Source organism: Podarcis tiliguerta (assembly GCF_965153285.1).
Source record: "Podarcis tiliguerta genome assembly, chromosome: 3".
Taxonomy (NCBI): Eukaryota; Metazoa; Chordata; class Lepidosauria; order Squamata; family Lacertidae; genus Podarcis; species Podarcis tiliguerta.
In genome coordinates, this window is record NC_139536.1 from 93,757,899 (window position 1) to 93,777,476 (window position 19,578).

The window sequence follows — 19,578 nt, forward strand, 5'->3', positions numbered from 1 at the left end:
ATGTATCTCCTAAATCAGGCAATCTGCCAGGTACTTGACACCTCTGGGGTTGTTTTTTAGTAGTCCTAGGTAAAGGTAAAGAGACCCCTGACCATTAGGTCCAGTCGTGGCCGACTCTGGGGTTGCGGCGCTCATCTCGCTTTATTGGCCGAGGGAGCCGGCATACAGCTTCTGGGTCATGTGGCCAGCATGACTAAGCCGCTTCTGGCGAACCAGAGCAGCGCACAGAGATGCCGTTCACCTTCCCGCCAGAGCGGTACCTATTTATCTACTTGCACTTTGAGGTGCTTTCGAACTGCTAGGTTGGCAGGAGCACGGACTGAGCAACGGGAGCTCAGTAGTCCCAGAGAGACAACAAAAACAGAAGTTTTATGGATCTTCCACTGAGCCCTCATACTTAGTTGGCAGCTTGTGTTGAACTTGGTGCATTGCAAGTTGTACGGACCTGCCTTAACTATTCAAGCAGTTTTCCTGGGTGTAGCAAAACTATCTGCAGCCAGGACGCAGCAAATATTTTTATTATTTCCTGTGCTGTGGCCCTCCAGATGTTGTCAGACGACAAATCCCATCATCCCTGACCACTTGCCATGCAACTGGGGGCTTATGGGAGTTGGAGTCTGAGAACTTCCAGAAGGCCACAGGTTTCAGCTCACTGCCCTGAAGTGTGGGCATTGAACTATGCTTCTATACAGTCTAAAATACTTAGCTCCCACTATCCTATCCATTATAAGAGGAAGTCATATAAGCAGTGACTGCCTTTGCCAAGCATCTATAAGTTTGGTCTCTTATTAGCCTCTGGAAATGTCGAACTGTTGACGGGATCCTGTAAATTACATATACCTGTAAGATGTGGGACTTGGTGCAGAATTAGGTGGACTAGAGAAAGAGAAATACGATGTGTAAAATAAGGTTCTAGTCCTCGAAGTCGCAAAGAAAAAGCTTGAAAAAATACTAAAGGAAGTAAAAAAAATAAGTAGCCATGTGAATCTACTGTGTCACACTAGGCTTGCCTATTAAAACCAATAATATTTCCCCCCACTTCACTGGGACTAGGCTCCTAGAACTACCAGTTATTGTTTTTAAAAACAGTGACAGAGGGGAGGGAGGGATGTCAAAGCCATAGCTGTTAAAAACATAACTGGATCTTCTTCCCTGCCATCCATATGGACAAAAGGGCATTTGTTTTCTTCTTAGTATTCTTGGGGGCACAGCTTTTATCAGCATTACGGGCCAAGGTTACAGCTGTATGGGGCTGGCAGTCAGCATTAGCTGCCAAAAGGCCTGAAATCATCCATGAGCGCACAGCTGTCACCCAGTACAATGAAGTGAGGGATACATGATGAATGGCTTTGTGTGAGGTCTGCAGGGAGGAAGAGAGAATCAAGGGTATCATTGCGTGCCTGTACAGAGGGGCTGACTCGTTTAAATTACCCTGGCATTTAAAAATGATTTCTCAGATTGCAAAGATCAAATCTGTTGCCTCTGACACATTCCTGCCTGACCCTTGGCAAAAGGGAAGAGCAGAATCTCCTGTCTCATCTTGTTCCCATGCACTGTATAATTCCTAGATTTGATTCCCTCCCCCTCTTTCTTTTTCCTTTCTCCTCCTGTGATGAGGCTGCATTTTAATATTTCAATGTTCCAATATTTTAATGTCGTATTTTAATCTTGTTTTTAAGTTGTATTCATTCAACTTGTTTTTATTATTGCTTGTTAGCCGCCCTGAGCCCGGCCTTGGCTGGGGAGGGCGGGGTATTAATAATAATAATAATAATAATAATAATAATAATAATAATTAGATTAGAGGTGCCATAGTGCCTCTTGGCTGGCATGGGATGGCACATTTTCAGGCTTGCATGACAGGCCTCTTGGTTTCTGTCTCTCCACTCCTAATGCCTGGCTGGGGTTGGTGGGTTGGGGAGAAGAGATAGCTCAGAAATCAAGAAACAAATAATTCTTGACAACCCAGTATCCAGAAATTCGCTTCTGAATTGAACCAAAGCTGCTGGGTCTTTAGAACATAATTCATCACTAGGTTAATATGTGAGTTTTTCTCAAGTTCTGCTAAGATCTCAGATAGAGAGAGGAGGCTAGCACTGTTAGGCAGCAGATGTGTAAGTCACATTTTAACCAGAGCTTCTATCCTTATGAGATTTCTAATGTATGTGTTTTCCCTCCAAGCAGGCCCCAAGAGTGTGATATTATCGCACCTGCAGTCATTCAAGGCCCAGTGATAACATAAAGAGGCATAGCGTCTAATATGTCTGTACACTGTGCTCAGGAGAGCAATTTACAATTATGATTGAGACGTGCCAAGCTGAAAAATATTAATAAACCTCATTGCAGGACTATTTCCACTTGTAATGGCATTGTAGCATTTGAGGTAGAACCATGGCTGGCTGGTTTGTCGGGATTAAATAACTGAATAATGTAGATGTATTAAAACAAACAATAGTAAAGTAAAGATTTTTAGCCAAACATTTGGTTGTCAGTAGGACAAATTCAGACAGGCACACACTACCTCTTTGCCTTGGTTATCTGACTAGCTTCTTCATCCAAAGTTCCAGTGACAATTCATTCCTCTTTAGCAAACAGCCCTCTGGGTCATCAGGCTATATGTGACTTTTCTTTTGAGCCTCACCCTGCTCTGCTGTCTCTTGCCTTTGCACTTTCTGCCCCTTGGTTCTGGGCCCTGCCTTGACTTCGTTTCTCTCCTAGCTTCTTGTTGCCCAGATGGCAGCTTCATGATAGAAGTTCTGGGGTGGCTTTGTGAAGGAAGACAATTTGCAGGGTCATCAACTTCCCTTTCCTTGATTTCTCCTTTCCTTCTTCATAATTCTTATGGAACTCATTAGTTTCACTATCTCTTCTTAACCCCAGCAGCTGGACCAGATCAGCTGGTGGTTAATGAAACTTACCAGTTCTGAAAGAATTATAAATGAAAAGAGAACATAATATAAGAGAACGCAAGAGCCGTCTGTGACTCTGGCACTTGTGAAACTGGGGGACCCAGTCCTCAATTCCCTCCCTGCCATACACCATTTGTCATGAAAAATGCAGAGCCCCTAACAGGCAAAACTCAGCTTCTAGCAGACCCTCCAAGTGTCCCTATTTTCCAGGGACAGTTCTGGATTTAAAGAAGCTTTCCCAGTTTCTTATCTGTCCCGCTTTTCCATAGGACATCCCTATTTTCAATGGAGAAACATTGGAGGGTATGGAGTTATGTGACCCCCGAGCCAAGGAGATACAAACTTTAGAAGACATCTGAAGGCAGCCCTGTATAGGGAAGGGTTTTTAAAAAAAATGTTTAATGTTTTATTATGTTTTTATATATGTTGGAAGCTGCCCAGAGTGGCTAGGGCAACCCAGTCAGATGGGCGGGGTATAAATAAAAAAATTGTTATTATTCTGAAATAGAACATCCCTATTTTCATCGGAAAAATGTTGGAAGCTATGCTAGCCTAGTATTTTTGTATTAACTTGCTAGATTTCTATTTTAGAAAGGAACAGCAGCAGCAACAACAAAAGTCACTGCTTTTTCTCTGAAGCAGACAGTTTCATACTTCACGTGCGAAAGGAGTGTGCAAACCTAAGGTGGCGTTAGCCTTTAAAAATAAATAAATCTCAGCTCCTTTGTCTAGAGCTTGTGCTTTTTTAGAATGCCAGAACATTACATAAACACTCACTGGAAACAGCTGCCCAATATGGGGGGGGGGGGGGAGAGAACGCAACTCTCTTGGAGCAGCCCGAGCATTTGGCAACTGTCTCACGTTTCCAAAGAAACTTGCGCTGCCAAAAAGGATGTGATGAGTTAGGGACTAGCAATGGGAGAAACCCCTGCAGATCACACAACAGTACAACCCACAACTTTCTCTCCAGACCATATCGCATAAAATATGCTGTCTTATACCTAACTACGAGAAGGCTAATGGTAACAATTCACGAAAATAAAAAATGTAAGCAGTGTTCCGAATTTTCCCCCAAAACAATGTTGTTTTTAGATGCTAATAAAATGAACTCTAGCTTTGGATCATGCACAAGCTATACGAAAGCAATGTTTGGAAGAAAAATATATATATTTAAACTTACAAGTACATATATATATATTTAAACTTACAAGTGACTTTTAGCATGGTGCTTGTTTTGGGGTAAGGGGATGTACTAGGGGATTTAAATGGCTGTGGAAATTTAAAACATACATACCACCCAATAACCACGGGAATCTTAATTTGTTAAGGATGCTAGGAATTGTAGCTCTATAAGTAGCAAACTTCAGTTCCCAGTATTCTTGAAGGGGTGCTTAAATGTGTGGTGCGTAGAAGTCAAGGATAGCCTTTTTTCAGGAACACTTTCCTTGTGGCCTAAATATTGGAGACTCATAGTGCCACCTGTAATGAGCTGTTCATAAAAAGGTGCTTCACCTTTTTATGATTTGTCAGAGGTGCTGCAGAAGGGGGGCCAGTGAATGTGTCCTCCCATTCAAAAGAGAACAATGCTGACACAGTTAGAAGGCCCTTGCTCTGAACTGGCACTGTGGCATCATCCTGCTCACTATGGGATCCCTGATTGGCTGTGACCATTTCCTATTAAAAGAGAAAGCTTGGCTCGAGAGTGGGAAATTGTGCCTAAACAATTTCCAGTCATGCAGCAGAGAGCCAGCCCTGAAAATAAAATAAAAACTGAATTACAATAAGCAGAGAGGCAGTGTGGGGGGGGGGGCATTTCAGCCTCCTGCCTCGAAAACACCATTTTTGTGCCAGAAATATGTGCAGGAAAATATTTCATTCAGCTCTAGTTCATCGTGGTTCAGCGCATGGCAAACAATGGTTTATAAAGGCAGTGTCAAAGGCCTCCCAATATCTTGGCTAGATGTTTGTGCCAGGTCAGAAAGTTTTTTTTACCAGTCTTTTCCAGCCAACTTTTCTCTATCTTCTATCCACTTTCAAAGTGCAAACTGGGGCTCAGGCAAGGGGAGTGTTCCAATGTGTTGCAAATAGCTACAAACTAAACCTGACGTTTTCCAGACATAGATGGAGTCACAGCGCACAGCTAGAGCATATGCTTTAGATTCAGGTGTGTCGCAGGTTCAATCCCTGTCATCTCGAAGTAGGACTGAGAAAGACTTCTCTATGAAGCCCTGGAGAGTTGGGAGGTTCCTAGAACCAAATATATTGTTATTGGCCACTCCAACCCCTGCTGAGCAGTGAGAGGTTCCAGAAGCCTTGGCACTTAAGCAGGGTTTAGGTTTCCTTCGGAAAAACGAGGCACAGCTGAGACTGTAGCATCTTTAAGATAGATGGCTTTATGTAGACACACCTGAGCCTTGATGGCGGGGAAGCGCAGAACATTACATCCCAAGTGTCTCTCTTGTTGCTACTCTCAAGGCTTCAACAATCTTGGGTTCAGAGCAGAAGCCAGCCCCCTTTCCCATTTCTGGGTACAGCCTCTCCACATGGATTTCTGCCCCTGCCTTACTTTCAAAAACCTCCTGCAAATGGACACTTTTTCCTGTGGCGACATCACTCCCCCTGTAACCCTGGCAACCTTCCGCTCCCAGTTCTTCTGTCTCTGTCCACTACTCAGAGCTAGGGGAAGGAAAGTATTTGCATTGTCAATTGCTCTTAATGGCCTGGTACTCTGCTCTCTTTGTTTCTTAATGGAATAATAATAATAATAATAATAATAATAATAATAATAATAATTTATTTATATCCTGCCCTCCCCAGCCGAAGCCGGGCTCAGAGCGGCTAACAACAGTAAAACGATAAAACATTCTAAAATCATTTCATTCTAAAATTAATTCCAATCAAATTAATGGCAACCATTGGGCTAGAAGTTCTGTGAGGATTGCCAAAGGAGGGAGTCAGGCTGTGCCCTGGCCAAAGGCCTGGTGCAGGGGTCTGCAACCTTTAAGACAAAAAGAGCCACTTGGACCCGTTTCCGAAGGAAAAAAAAAACTGGGAGCCGCAAAACTCGTCATTATAAAAATAACTTTTTTGTCACTTTTTTATTATTTCTTTGTTTGACCCCTCAGAATTACTCCTCCTCATAGAAATAAACGTTAAATTAACAAGTTACCTTTTTGTGTGTGAGTGTTCTTCACTCCCCTTCAAAACAGTGACCACCGTACATGCCCCCTTTCAATGCAGTGACCAGTGTACATGCCCCTTACAATGTAGCGGGCGGGCGGGAGGGAAGGTGACGTTGGGACGGTGCGTGACTAACGCACGCACCGCCCCATGTGATGTCACAGCCAGTACAGCGCCCGCCACAGTAGGGAGTGTCGGGGTGCACAATGCACCTCCTCCCCTCGCTAGTATCCGCCCCGGAGCCGCAGCAAAGGTGTAAAAGAGCCACATGCGGCTCCGGAGCCGCGGGTTGCAGACCCCTGGCCTGGTGGAACAGCTCTGTCTTGCAGGTCCTGCAGAAAGATGTCAAGTCCCGCAGGGGCCTAGTCTCTTGTGGCAGCCTCTGTCTCCTAACAGGATAAATGGTATCGCCTGTGCCTGGCATCTCTCCTTAATACTCCAAATATTAGCTAATTTTTCACTAGATTTAAGAATTTGTGGGGATCTGTCCCACCCCACAAACTCATAATAATGTAATAGTAATCCACCAGGAAAGGGAATGGGGTGATATAGGGAACAGCTGCAGGCAATATACTGGGGGGTATTATTGAGAGCATGAGAGAATAGCATTTGCCTGATTTATGGGATAATTCAACAGTTGCAAAGCAAAGACGTGGACAATCGCTAAGCCTGCTATAGGTGTGTTTCCAGCTTGTCTATCAAGCCAGTGGATCAACCATGCACTTCAGCAAGGTCTCTTTCCCTTCTTAAAACAAACACTAAACACTAGCCATTGCACACATAGCAACCCCCTTTGGAATATAACAATGTGACCCTGGTGTTCTCTTTTGGCCTTGCTTGGAAAATAAAATAAAATACTTCCCAGTCTCAGAAGCCACAATGCACTCTTGTTTCATCACCCCTGGGATTTTCTGTTTTTAGAATTTCTCATATAGCGACTTGTCCTGTTCTCTACCTAGCATTTACATCAATGGGTATTTCTTAGTTCAAACCCACAGGCAACCAGATCCACAGCAGTTTCCCTCTCTATCTTATTCTTTCCCCACTGAGCAGCTGGACCAGAGCAATGAAGAGTTTTCACGGCTTCCATCTGGCATCTCGTCCATTTATCATACAGGGAAGGAAGTCGATTTGAGCACTCATGCTGTCAGGTTAAGAACACAGGCCACCGTCTTACACTGAAGGCCCATCTAGCTCAGTGTTGTGTCTACAGGGACTGGCAATGCCCTTCAGACAAGTGTCTTCCCAATTCTAACTCATCTCTAACTCAACATGGGACCTTCTTCATGCAAAGCCTCTGCCCACCCGCTGGTTCCTAATTTTTAATTTGGAATTCCCACACATTCCTAAAATGTGGTGCATCTATCACAACTAAGCAACTGGAAGAACTTTCTGACTGTAAGAGCTGTTTGCCAGTGGAACTGACTCCCTTGGTAGGTGGTGGACTCTCCTTCATTGGATGTTTTTAAGCAGAGGTTGGATGGTCGTCTGTCACAGATGCTTTAGTTGAGATTCCTGCATTGCAGAGGGTTGGACAAGATGACCCTTGGCGTCCCTTCCAACTCTACAATTCTACGATTCTATCCTACCTCTCCCATAAAGAAGGCTGATCACCGAAGAATTGATGCTTTTGAATTATGGTGCTGGAGGAGACTCTTGAGAGTCCCATGGACTGCAAGAAGATCAAACGTATCCATTCTGAAGGAAATCAGCCCTGAGTGCTCACTGGAAGGACAGATCCTGAAGCTGAGGCTCCAATACTTTGGCCACCTCATGAGAAGAGAAAACTCCCTGGAAAAGACCCTGATGTTGGGAAAGATAGAGGGCACAAGGAGAAGGGGATGACAGAGGACAAATGGTTGGACAGTGTTCTTGAAGCTACAAACATGAGTCTGACCAAACTACGGGAGGCAGTGGAAGACAGGAGTGCCTGGCGTGCTCTAGTCCATGGGGTCACGAAGACTCGGACATGACTAAACGACTAAACAACAACATCCTCACTCCACTCCTGCCCCCATGCCAAAGACCTGGCACTGCACAAAATTGACTTCATTGTGCTATTACCAGCTTGATCCTATAACTATTCACACGTGGTAGGAACAACAATGAGCAATGGGGACATAGTAAGTGAGGGTGGCGGCAGTGGCTGCTCATTAGGCAAGAAGGCCGGGAGCCCAACAGCAGGTGGCACTAGAGCTCCAAACTGTCAGAGCCAACTACTTTTGGTTTTGTCCCCATCCTCCTCCCTGCTGAGTTTTACGAGGAGGAAGCTGACAGGCAGGGCCACCCTCTAGAGCGGTTCTCAACCTGTGGGTCCCCAGATGTTGTTGGACTACAACTCCCACCATCCCTAGCTAGCAAGGCCAGAGCTCAGGGATGATGGGAGTTGTAGTCCAACAACATCTGGGGACCCACAGGTTGAGAAAGGCTGCGTCTAGACTGATCATAAGTAAGGGTGGAGGCAGATGTGAGACTGGGCTTGGTGGGGCAATGCTCCAACCAGTGGACCAACCTCCACTGGGTATCTGTGCATAGTAGAAGGATATAAGAGCCTTACTGGATCAGGCCAAAGGTTCATCTAGTCAGCATCCTGCTCTCACAGTGGCCAACCAGATATCTCTTGAGCAGAGCCATAGCTATTGGGGTGGTGGTGGTGGTAGCCAGGTATTTTGCCCTGGGTGAAGCCTCCAGAGTGTGTTTGTGTACACAAATGTGCATGGAGGGTGCCAAACTGAGTCTCCGACCCAGGTGAAATAAAGCCTAGTTTCACTTTTGCTCTTGAGAAGCCTGCAAATAAGATAGGAGTGCAGCAGCAACTCGCGCAGAGAGGCAAACTGCCTCTAGCAGTGAAGGTTCAGACATCTATTACCTTCTACTACCAACAACCCCCCAGCATCCTAACCACTTTAGAATTCAGGGTGTGCCCCCTGAGAATGTAAAGAGCACATTGCAACAAAAAAATCCAGCAGGATCAAGAAAGAGGCAATGCTTGAAGCGACAGTGATGACTGTTCCGCTTCCCAATGAGAAGCTCCCCGCCCCCAACATTTTATTTTTCCCAACTTGCAGAGCAGCTTATTGGCTCTCTCATTTGCATGGCATTTTCCCTCTTGCAGCCTGCTCATTAAACATTTCTTCAATCTCCACCGTTCTCATTTTTGGCTCAGGGCTCTGCTATTATTCATTTGTACTGAGAGCCGTCAGAGCATATAATATTTCTGGTGATGTTTTAGGGTTTTAAACAGGAAGTGTTGGCTGGTTTGGGTGGCAGTGGGTGCACTTTGCAAATCTGGATGCAACAATAAATTTTAAAAATGATGTCATTTTTTTTACTGCATGTCAAGAGTAGAGGCTGAAAGCTGGCACTATTTTCATTTCGGTGAATCAGTGCTAATATAAAGAGCTTCCCTAAAAAGGAGAAGACAATGAGCAGAAAACAGGACAAGCTGACCAGATTGATTGTGGGAAAGCTTGTTCTTCTGTAATGAGGGCAATCTTTAGCAGCAACAAATAAGTAAACTGCAAATGCATTAGAGGATATACAGTGGTACCTCAGGTTACAGACGCTTCAGGTTACAGACTCCGCTAACCCAGAAATAGTGCTTCAGGTTAAGAACTTTGCTTCAGGATGAGAACAGAAATTGTGCTCCAGCGGCACGGCAGCAGCAGGAGGCCCCATTTAGCTAAAGTGGTGCTTCAGGTTAAGAACAGTTTCAGGTTAAGTACAGACCTCTGAAAGGAATTAAGTACTTAACCCGAGGTACCACTGTATTTGACATAATTGAGCATAAATTCTCTTAATCACTACAATGGCTTGGAAGGGGAAATGCTGTTGCTCTGTTACTTAATAAAAGCAAAACAGAATCTTCGTGGACTGTTTTTCCCTGAAGCACAGCTGAACAGAGGTAACTTCTGCTCTCAGGTTTCCTGGCTGGTGGTTTATGGAAGGGAATTCCAGGAAGGGTCCCCTTGAGTATTTTCCATAAACATCAAGGCGAGAGCACAACTGCATTCATATTTATGGAAGTCAAAGACAGCCAAGACAAATATCTTTGAAGATATTAAAATGATTTTGAGGGAAATTTTTTGTTACATGTATGCAGCTTTCTGGAGGTTTGGTGGATTTGCTGAAACCTGAACAGTTCCAAAGCTAGGAAGGTGCTGTAACAAAATATTTTGCAAGAAGTCCCCCCCAAAGAAATACAGTCGTACCTTGGAAGTCGAACGGAATCCATTCCAGAAGTCCGTTCGACTTCCAAAATGGTCGAAAAGCAAATCGCTGCTTCTGATTGGCTGGAGGAAGCCCGGTCGGACGTTCGGTTTCCAAAAGAATTTTCACAAACCGGAACAATCACTTCTGGGTTTGCAGTGTTCAGACGCCAAAACATCCGAGTTCCAGGGCATTTGGGATCCAAGGTACTACTGTATTAGGAACAGAACAGAGAAAGCTGCTGAGTCACTGATCACTGGTCACTGAGGCTGGATCTACACTGACCTTTTAACATTATTAGAATGATATTACATATGCCATTCTAAAACGTCACAGGGTATATTTGTTAATTACAGCATTTTTTTCTCTGTCAAAACGCTGTCTCCCTGCTGCTGGTTGCTCTGCAGCACCCTCCGGTGTCACATTTTAATAAAGCATTATGGACATTAAAAGTAGGACGTCATGTGTCATGTCCATACACATTTATCAAAACCATTCCTTAACGTTAAAAACCATGAGTGTAGATCTGCTCTGAGTGGTAATTGCTCTCCAGGGTTTCAGGCAGGCAGCCTTTCCCAGTCCTACCCGGAGACGCTGGGATCGAACCTGAGAATCCAAAGCAGCTGCTCCACCATTTGAGCTACAGGCAATGACCTGATTTATGCATGTCCAATTTACACACAACCGCACGCACTTGCATCGTGGAGACCCAGAAGTGGTGGGAAAAGGGGTGGGGCAGGGGTGTAATGGGGCATAACGGGGGTGCAATAAGCTTATGCATGCTCTGTCAACTTATGCAGAGGTCAGGAATGTAACCCTACAAATCAATCGTTGACTGTACATCCCTTTCCTGGAGTTTTACCAGCAGCGGGTACCACAAAATAAAGAAGGCCTCTACTAAATAAGGACAGCTGGTCCATATGCAATGAAATAAAATGTTTTGACCCATAGGGTGATACTGCAAGTTCTGTAACAGCTTTACCGTGCCTTTTGGATAACCTGTCCCTAACAATGCACAGTCTCCTCAAATTCTACCTTTTGCTATTCTGCTGAGGCCTTATAGCAAGCGTCAGACTTCCAGCAGCAATTCTGGAAGAGCAGTCTTAGGGTGAAGACAGGCATAATATCCTGCTGGGGGGGGGGAGCAGTTTAGAAAGTGTGCCCAGACCCCTTTCACTGTGCACAGAACGTATGTAAGCTCTCCCATCATGGCTACTCACTAACCACCATAGTAGCTTCTGGGAGCAGGCTGTTACTGCGTTCCAGAATATTAGTGTATTCCAGACTATATGGGGATTCCTTGCAATGTTCTGTAACAGCCTCATTTTTTAAAAAAACAAAACAGAAACAAAACAAAAATAACAGGTTAACGCCAGGGTAGGGGTAGTCACAGAATGCCAAGTAAATTTCCCCAGCTGCTTTCACAGGCTGCGGCCTCAGCAAGTTAGCTATACTGAAAATGAAACATAAGGGAGGGGTTATTGTGTGCACAAATTAAATCCAGCTTAACAAATAAAACAACAAGAACAACCAAGCTCTGGCGAAGGTACAATTCTTGCATTTGCAGGAGAAAAGGGGGGGGGGGGAGGAGGTGGAGGAAGAAACCCTGATTTACATTATCGATTACAAAGAAAGCATTGAGATGACCTATTCTGTTTAGACGGGAAAGACTGAAGGGATTGTATGACTGAGTGCCACCATTAGACAAATATATCCCACAGGAAATGCGTTGTTTCTCTCACACGTGAGGCTTGTGTAGACAGCAGCGAAGCAACGGCTACATGCTGAATCAGTTCACATGATGGAAAATAACCTCTGCGTGAAATGTCCACCCAGAAAAGTTACTTGCAGACCACATCTCTCCAGACAAACTATTGTACTTCCATGATGATTTGCCCTGACAGTATCATGAACACAATAACACGGGATCCTGCTTTCAACACCATTTGTGAATGCAAAAGTTTTGGGGCGGTCACACCACCTCATTTCCAATCAGCGCATGCCCCCAAACTCCCTGCTGAAATCCCATTAACTTTTCATACCACAAAAGTTCTGGTCCCCCACCCTCACTTTTGTTGCGCTATAGCCGCTCTGGACAGCAATAATGGCAGCACCGGGGAAGCATCGCAGAACAGCTAACAAAGCAGAATAAATCCACCACCAAGGCACTCTTATTGCATCAAGAACATGTTGAATTCACCAGCAATCAAACAACCATCTGGAGGGACCCACAGATAGCAATGACTAAGCCAGCCATTTCATAGCCTTGCCTGTATTGTTTTCAAACCTTTATTTGCTTTGATTGCTTACGTTTTCACTTCTCGTAATTCTCTGCATTGGGAAAATCAAGTGATAGCAAAAGGTTTCTACAAAGAATCTTAACAATATTTAATTTCTATTTCACAATATGTCCTCTTTGTTGGCAAAAGGAAAGAGGCAAATTAGTGCTTGGTGGAATTTTTAATATTATTATTTTGGTGAAGTGAAGTGCTTTTTGGTTCTGAATATTCTCCAGGGCCACCTGAAGTTTTAAATACAGAATACAAGATTAGAGAATCTCAGCCCCAGCAGATCTCAAGACCTCTCTGTTTTGCCCACATAACTATCTCCAGGCCACACACTTCAATGCTTCTGTTTTGCAACCCAAGGGTTTTTGCTTGGCTAGAATGTGTCCTTGAATTCTGATCATGCTTCTTGCTTGCTTGGATGAAAGATAGAGAGAGGTGTATGAATGTTTAGTAGCTAGCCAACTGTACAAAGGTAGAATTAACCTTGATGACGAAACCTGCCTGGCAAAAGAGGGCATCCTTTATAAAAAAGTATACCAATTCTGATTGATACAAAACCGGCTGAATTCACTTTTAAGTGCTCACTTCCCCTCTTTGAACTTTGTAGGACAGAGAGGAACTCTACTAATCAGAGAATTTCTTTTAAAAGCCTGTTTTATGTGCACATTTATTTTATTTATTTTAAACATTTCCATTCCACCTCTCCAAAGCTCCAGGCAACAAAGATGAAAGCAATAAACCCGCAGAGCAAACTCCCAATAAAATATAAATATAGCAAAGCCTGTAACGTTCATAACAGCACCAGCAAGCTCTCATTAAAACTTTGGGGCTGAAAACTGCTTAGAACAGGTGCCTTTGATCAACTCTGAATGTCATGCAGGAGTTCATTGGGCCCATTGCAGTAATGCCCTTGCTTCTTGCTGAGATGCCCTAACTTCACACACTATAGCACCTGATGCAGGGCCTGACCAGCAGGGGTTACCTTGCTGACACCTTGAATGGTTTCCAGAAGCTAACAGAGCAGTACAGTTTCTGAAAGAGATCTCAAACATGCTCCCAACAACTGACTGAGCAACAAGACCTGCCTTTAAAAAGGACAAAAGGGTACTTTCAGACCACCTTTTACTGAGCATCTATCCTGATTTGTTTGCTGCTACTTCAAAGCAAGTGTTATCCCATACTTTACCCATCCCTTTAGCCCACAAAGTATGATCTTCTGGGAAAGTGGCTTTATTGCGCAAGACATCCATATCAGCTCTAATGGCACAACCTGATTTTGCTGGCATGTGACTGGGGGGTGAGATTCAAATAGTGGCAGCCTGGAAGCACACAAAGACTAAGCTTTTGGTGACTAGAGGCAACTTCATGAGATTACAAGCAGTGTTACTCTGAACTTCATGAGATACAAGAAGCATCCTGAATTGCATGTTTATATATACACATAGTTTGGGCAGGGGCAGCTGAGGCAGGAGAGAGTTGCAAACACAGAGAAACAAAATGTGGGAAGTATAGAGGTAATGACAACTGTGTAATTCACAAAACATTGGTTGCACCTGGCATCTTTAATGTTAGAAAATCCCTGGAATCCAATATCAAAGTTTGGGGCAAGTACTCCTTGGTGTGAGAACCCCAGCACAGATTTAACATGGCAAAACATATAGCAAAGAAAGCATGGAAAATATAGATTGTAAAACCTTTAAAATATGCCCTTTCCACTGAATTCCAAAGCAACCTTTTTTAAATCCCCTTCCAAAGGTTTCCACTTCCCTAGCAATCGGATAGGCCACACATTTGGTAAGTTATAAAAATGGTTTACTTACAAACTCTCCAAAGAGTCGTGTCCTTTTCCATACAGCAGTCACAAAAAGTTGCACAGGCAGGGAAACACTGCTTGGCCACAAAATGGTTAAAGTTCCTAAACTATTGGTTTAGGGAAATGCTAGTTTCAGGCTCCATTCCTGTCTGGAACAAAAGAGGTTGGTTCGACTGGAGAGAGTAGCTCAGAGAAGTTCACATGTAGACAGAGGGAACAAAGGTTTAGTTATCTATTTCCTCCCAAGGTGAGGGGAAGTGACATAGGCTAAGCCTGACAGAACAGTTTACTCTATGGTATTAACCCCTTCATGCATTAATTACACTCAAGCATGTTGGTTATATGAAGCTGGCTTAGCCTATGCTTAATACATGTGTGATAAATTCCTTTGTCCCGTGAAGGTGCCAAGACTCTCTTCTTTGCGTGTTTGCTGCAGCAATTCAACATGGCTCCCCCTCTGGACACTGAGCACTTAGTTTCCTGGTCCTCCCTATGAGCAGCTCAGTGCAAAGCAGTTACCAAGTGCACCATTTAGAGTTTCCCAATTAAGCAGCCTATAAATACTTCTAAATCAGTAAAATAATTATTTTAATAATATGAAAAGCAGTCATAAATAAAACAAGCACCCCCCAAAACACACACACACACTCAAAACTGACGGGTGCTTAGTGGAGGTCAAGTGGAATGCTTCTTGTCTTATTATTATATTTTTATTTCATCATGGCAAAAGCAGGCTAGCTGAACATTAATCATTGCATTATACAGAAGTTGATGACTTCAGTGTTTTGATTTATGTGTACATGTGTGCTTCAAAACCGATGCTCTACATACTTCCAAATCAGTTCCCTGGTACATCTGGAACGGATTGTGCCCACTTCTGAGCACTATGTTTTAAGGACACTGACCAACCAGGCTGTGTCCAGAAGAGAGCAACCCATGAGGAGATATGAGCCTTCAAAGATCTGAAGGGCTGTTATGCTGGTGATGATCAGATTTGGGTGGGAATTGCTTGGAAGCAGATTTCAGGTAAACCTCAGCTTCCTAAGAGTAAGAGTTGTTCAACAGTGGTGGGCTTTCTTTCACTGGAGGTATTTAAGCAGGGCCTGCGCAGCCAACTTCCAGGGAAGTTGTAGCTGCATCCTGCAATGTAGCTCTTGCCTAAAGCACAGGGTTAAGTTAGGTGACCTCCAAGACCCCATCCAACATTCTGTGATCCTGCAAAATATGCTCCTTGAAATGGGCTGCAGAAGGTATTTGAGGGTGTTGAGGACTGCAGCCCAAAAGCACAGCTTTTGCAGGACAGCTTATACAGAGCAAGGCAGTCTCTATCCTAAACAGAGAACTGCAAACAGCTGGCTAAAGAAAAAACCCCAGCAAAGGTTGAATCTGGACAAATGTGGGTGAGAAGAAACTTGATGACAGCCAGTGGACCTAGAAGAGCAATGTGAAAGTTAGAATGCAGGATGTGTGCTAACACAGTCCCAAGAGTGTGCCTATGTGGATTTATATTATTCCCCCTGACTGAGGACTTGGCTCTCCTGAACTGGCCTTGCATTAATTAGTCAACTCCCACACAAGGCTGTGCTTCAAAACTGAAAGCTGTTTCTGACCAATCATGGATCTTTCTGTCTGTCTCATTATTTCCTAAAAAAAATATGACTAGTTTGCAAAGGACTAATGAAGCCCAAATCCAGGGCCTGCTAGACAAAGATCACATCTGAAGCAAAACTCATTAACTGTTAAGCATAAAAAGGCACACCAAATAATTAGAGCCTCATATAACCAACATGCTTAAGTCTATTTAATGTATAAAGCTGCCAGGCCAGGTTTAGCTCACCTAGGGAGGAGGTAAATAATCAAACCTTTATTTCCCTTCAGTCTGAGGAGCTCAGCTTATGAGGGGGTCTCAGCTGGTTGCTCCAAGCTCAGTCTGCATGGCTCTCACACATCACTCTTCAGTCCCTATCCCAATAATTTAGGAACTTTCACCACTTGGGAACTAAGCCAAGTTTGACTGCCTGTGCATCCTTTTACACTGATGTATGGAAAAGCACATGAACCTGACCTTTGAAGAGTTTGTAAGTTAACCGATTTTTAGCCTACTAAATGTGTGGTATTTTTCCTATGCCGGGGGAAGAGGGGAGTTTTGGAACTCGGAAAGGTCTTTGTTAAAGGTCTAACAGCCTATACTTCCTTTACTTTGCTGCATGTTTTATGATTTTAAATATCTGCTGGGGGTTCTCTCATCAAAGAGTAGTTGCCCCAGACTTGGCTCTTGGCATTCAGGAATTCTTCTTTTATACCAACATAAAAGTGCATGGTATCCTGGGAGTTGTAATTTTTAAGGGTCCTGGGAACTATAGTTCTGTGAGGGTAAACAGCAGCTCCCATGATTCTTTGAGCAAAGCAATGAACTTTGAATATATGGGTCTGTAACTTGGAAGTGTTTCTTCAATCAAGGCAAGTTGAAGTGGGCTGTGTAAATTACCGGTACTCTTAAAGAGACAACTCCCTCTGTCCTAAAATGTTCAAGCACCTGTGGAACTCCTTATTTAACATGTCCCCACAGCTGGTATTGATTGAAGAAGCTGTCTTTTCCCCAGTGTTGTTCAGTTAGTAGTTGTCTTAAGTTTCTGAAGATCACAATCCTTTAGCAATGGGAGAGAAGGAAGACTTGTCCTTTAAGGCAGCGGTGGATATATAACAAGCTTCCTAGAAACCTGATATTGTATTATTATTATTACCTTGAGGTCCACCAGGTACCAAATAGGGGTGAGAAGGAAGAGGAAGAGGATATGTTATTAGAATTAAGGAACATGCATATGTTCAGTCCAGGCATTCGTGAGTTTGCAGTCTTTTGCACTCACAAATCCACTCTTGGTTTCCTCATAATAATTTTTCCACTCTAGGAGTCTAATTTAAGGGGTGGGCATGTGTATAGCTTTCAGCTGTTGCTAATGCTGAACTCCTGGGAGATAGGAACTCTTACCGCTACACTGTGAGATCCTAATTTATCTTTAAAAAATAAATAAGAACATTATCTATACTTACAGCCTGCCCTTCACAGAATGGACCCATGGCAGGTTGCACAAAATATCACCATTGAAAACAAAATATACCGGACAATAAAACCATTAAATTTAAACCACAAGACTAAGCAAAGTCACAAGAGCAGCAAAGCAGGAGTGAGGTAGCACAGTAAGAAGAAAGCATTCACTTACCCCAACGCCTGGGTAATGAGGTGAGTCTTGATCTGATGGCGAAACCTGAACAATCTTGGTGCAAGATACACCTTGGAGGGGAGGGCATTCCATAGCCTGGGGACAAGAGAAGACCCTCTCACATGGTGTTGTGTCTTAAAAGGGCCTTCCCACTCCTCTTTTCCACAACCATCCCCTGATTTAAAGGCACAGCCCCACAGAATTAACTGAGCTAACACTAGTTTGTGTTGTTTGCTTGTTGTTGTTGTATATTTATTTCTCTCCCGCCTTTGTCCCTAGCAGGGATTCAAGGCGGCTTACAAATAAAATAAGAACAACTAAAATGATGGGCGGGGGGAGGGACAATAATTAAAAAGCAATTCAGCATTAATAGAATTAAAATGTTCTTAGAATTAAAAATGGATTTAACAGTACTGCATTTCCAACATTCAAAGCACTTCATATTTTTATGAACAATGGTCCTTTAGTTAGGGGAATTACTGGCTAATTGCTCAATGGACAGAGAAATTCTTCTTAATAAGATACAATAGCCAGGAAGTAGCTAGAACATCCTTGAGGGTTCTGAACAGAGGAATAGCTTTCCTTCGCCCAGCGAAAGATGATGTCATCTTCTAGATTGCTCATTCTCTCCCTCTTTCCCTCTGTAAAGGAAAAGCAGCAATACCTTGTATGGAAGTGGAGGCAGTGTTGTCTTGGTGATGGAACTGCCTCTGTTGGGACTGGGATGGGACAGCAAGGAGGTTGGGGAAGCAGGTGAGATTTGGGCTGGAGGCTTCCTCGGTCACAGTTAATGCAGTGACTGTGGAACCTGATTAGCGTCAGTGCAGTTCTGTTTTAGAAAAGCAATCCTGGAATGGCTTGGTTAGTGCAGTTCATTCCCTAAAGCTTTTGAATTACTTATTCTCTGTTCATTGCTGAACCTCAAAGTGTGCATCTCCAAAAGCAGGGCAGTCTGCATGTGAATTCATATTTCTCCTCCATGCACTCGCTTTCCAATTGGCTGCACGTATTTTGGATTAAACAATGGGAAATAGCTTTCCTACTGTGCGATTTATTGCTCCTAAAATGTCTGAGAATGATCTTTGGCCGTCTTTCTCCCAGGAGGAAGCCAATAATTAAGCAAGAAAATCCAGAAGGGTACGCTTGTTAGATTGTTGTAGGGGGGAAAGAAAAGACCCCAAGAATTATGGCACCTTTTAACAGACTAACATATTTAGCTTTCATAGATCCACACCCCAGCACACATTTAAAGCGCATGTCTTCTCCCAAAGAATCTCAGGAATTGTTGTTGGTTAAGGATGCTGTGAATTATATCGGTGTGAGGGAACTCTGGCAGAAAGGGCACTGCCCCATGTTGCCCTAATGAAGAGCAGTCTCTGGGACAAAGAACACTTTTGTTTACTACTGACTGCGGTAATTGGACCATACACACCTTTGCAACTACTGTAATTTAAAGAGAAATGGAGCACTCCGAAGGCCATGATAAATAAAGTATGTAGCATTTCTTATGGGAGAAACACGGCCTCTGTGGGGTTCTTATATTTCCCCCCAAGACCATACTTAGAAAAACATCTATTTTAATTTAAACTCAAGGACTGCAATGAATGGGACGTGGGTGGTGCTGTGGGTTAAACCACAGAGCCTAGGACTTGACAATCAGAAGGTCGGCGGTTCAAATCCCCACGACGGGGTGAGCTCCCGTTGCTTGGTCCCTGCTCCTGCCAACCTAGCAGTTTGAAAGCACGTCAAAGTGCAAGTAGATAAATAGGTACCGCTCTAGCGGGAAGGTAAACAGCGTTTCCATGCGCTGCTCTGTTTTGCCAGAAGCAGCTTAGTCATGCTGGCCACATGACCCAGAAGCTGTATGACGGCTCCCTCGGCCAATAAAGCAAGATGAGCGCTGCAACCCCAGAGTCAGCCACGACTGGACCTAATGGTCAGGGATCCCTTTACCTTTA

At 43.8% G+C, this 19,578-nt stretch overlaps 1 long non-coding RNA gene across 1 annotated transcript in view; it reads right to left on the bottom strand.

Annotated features, from left to right (window-relative positions):
* LOC310673443 overlaps positions 1 to 19,340 on the bottom strand; it is a 39,646-nt gene extending 20,306 nt beyond the window's left edge. Inside the window, exon 1 of the long non-coding RNA XR_014509015.1 lies at positions 17,621 to 19,340. This is a non-coding gene — a long non-coding RNA (uncharacterized lncRNA). The remainder of the gene's footprint in view (positions 1 to 17,620) is intronic.
* Between the last annotated feature and the right edge of the window lie 238 nt (positions 19,341 to 19,578).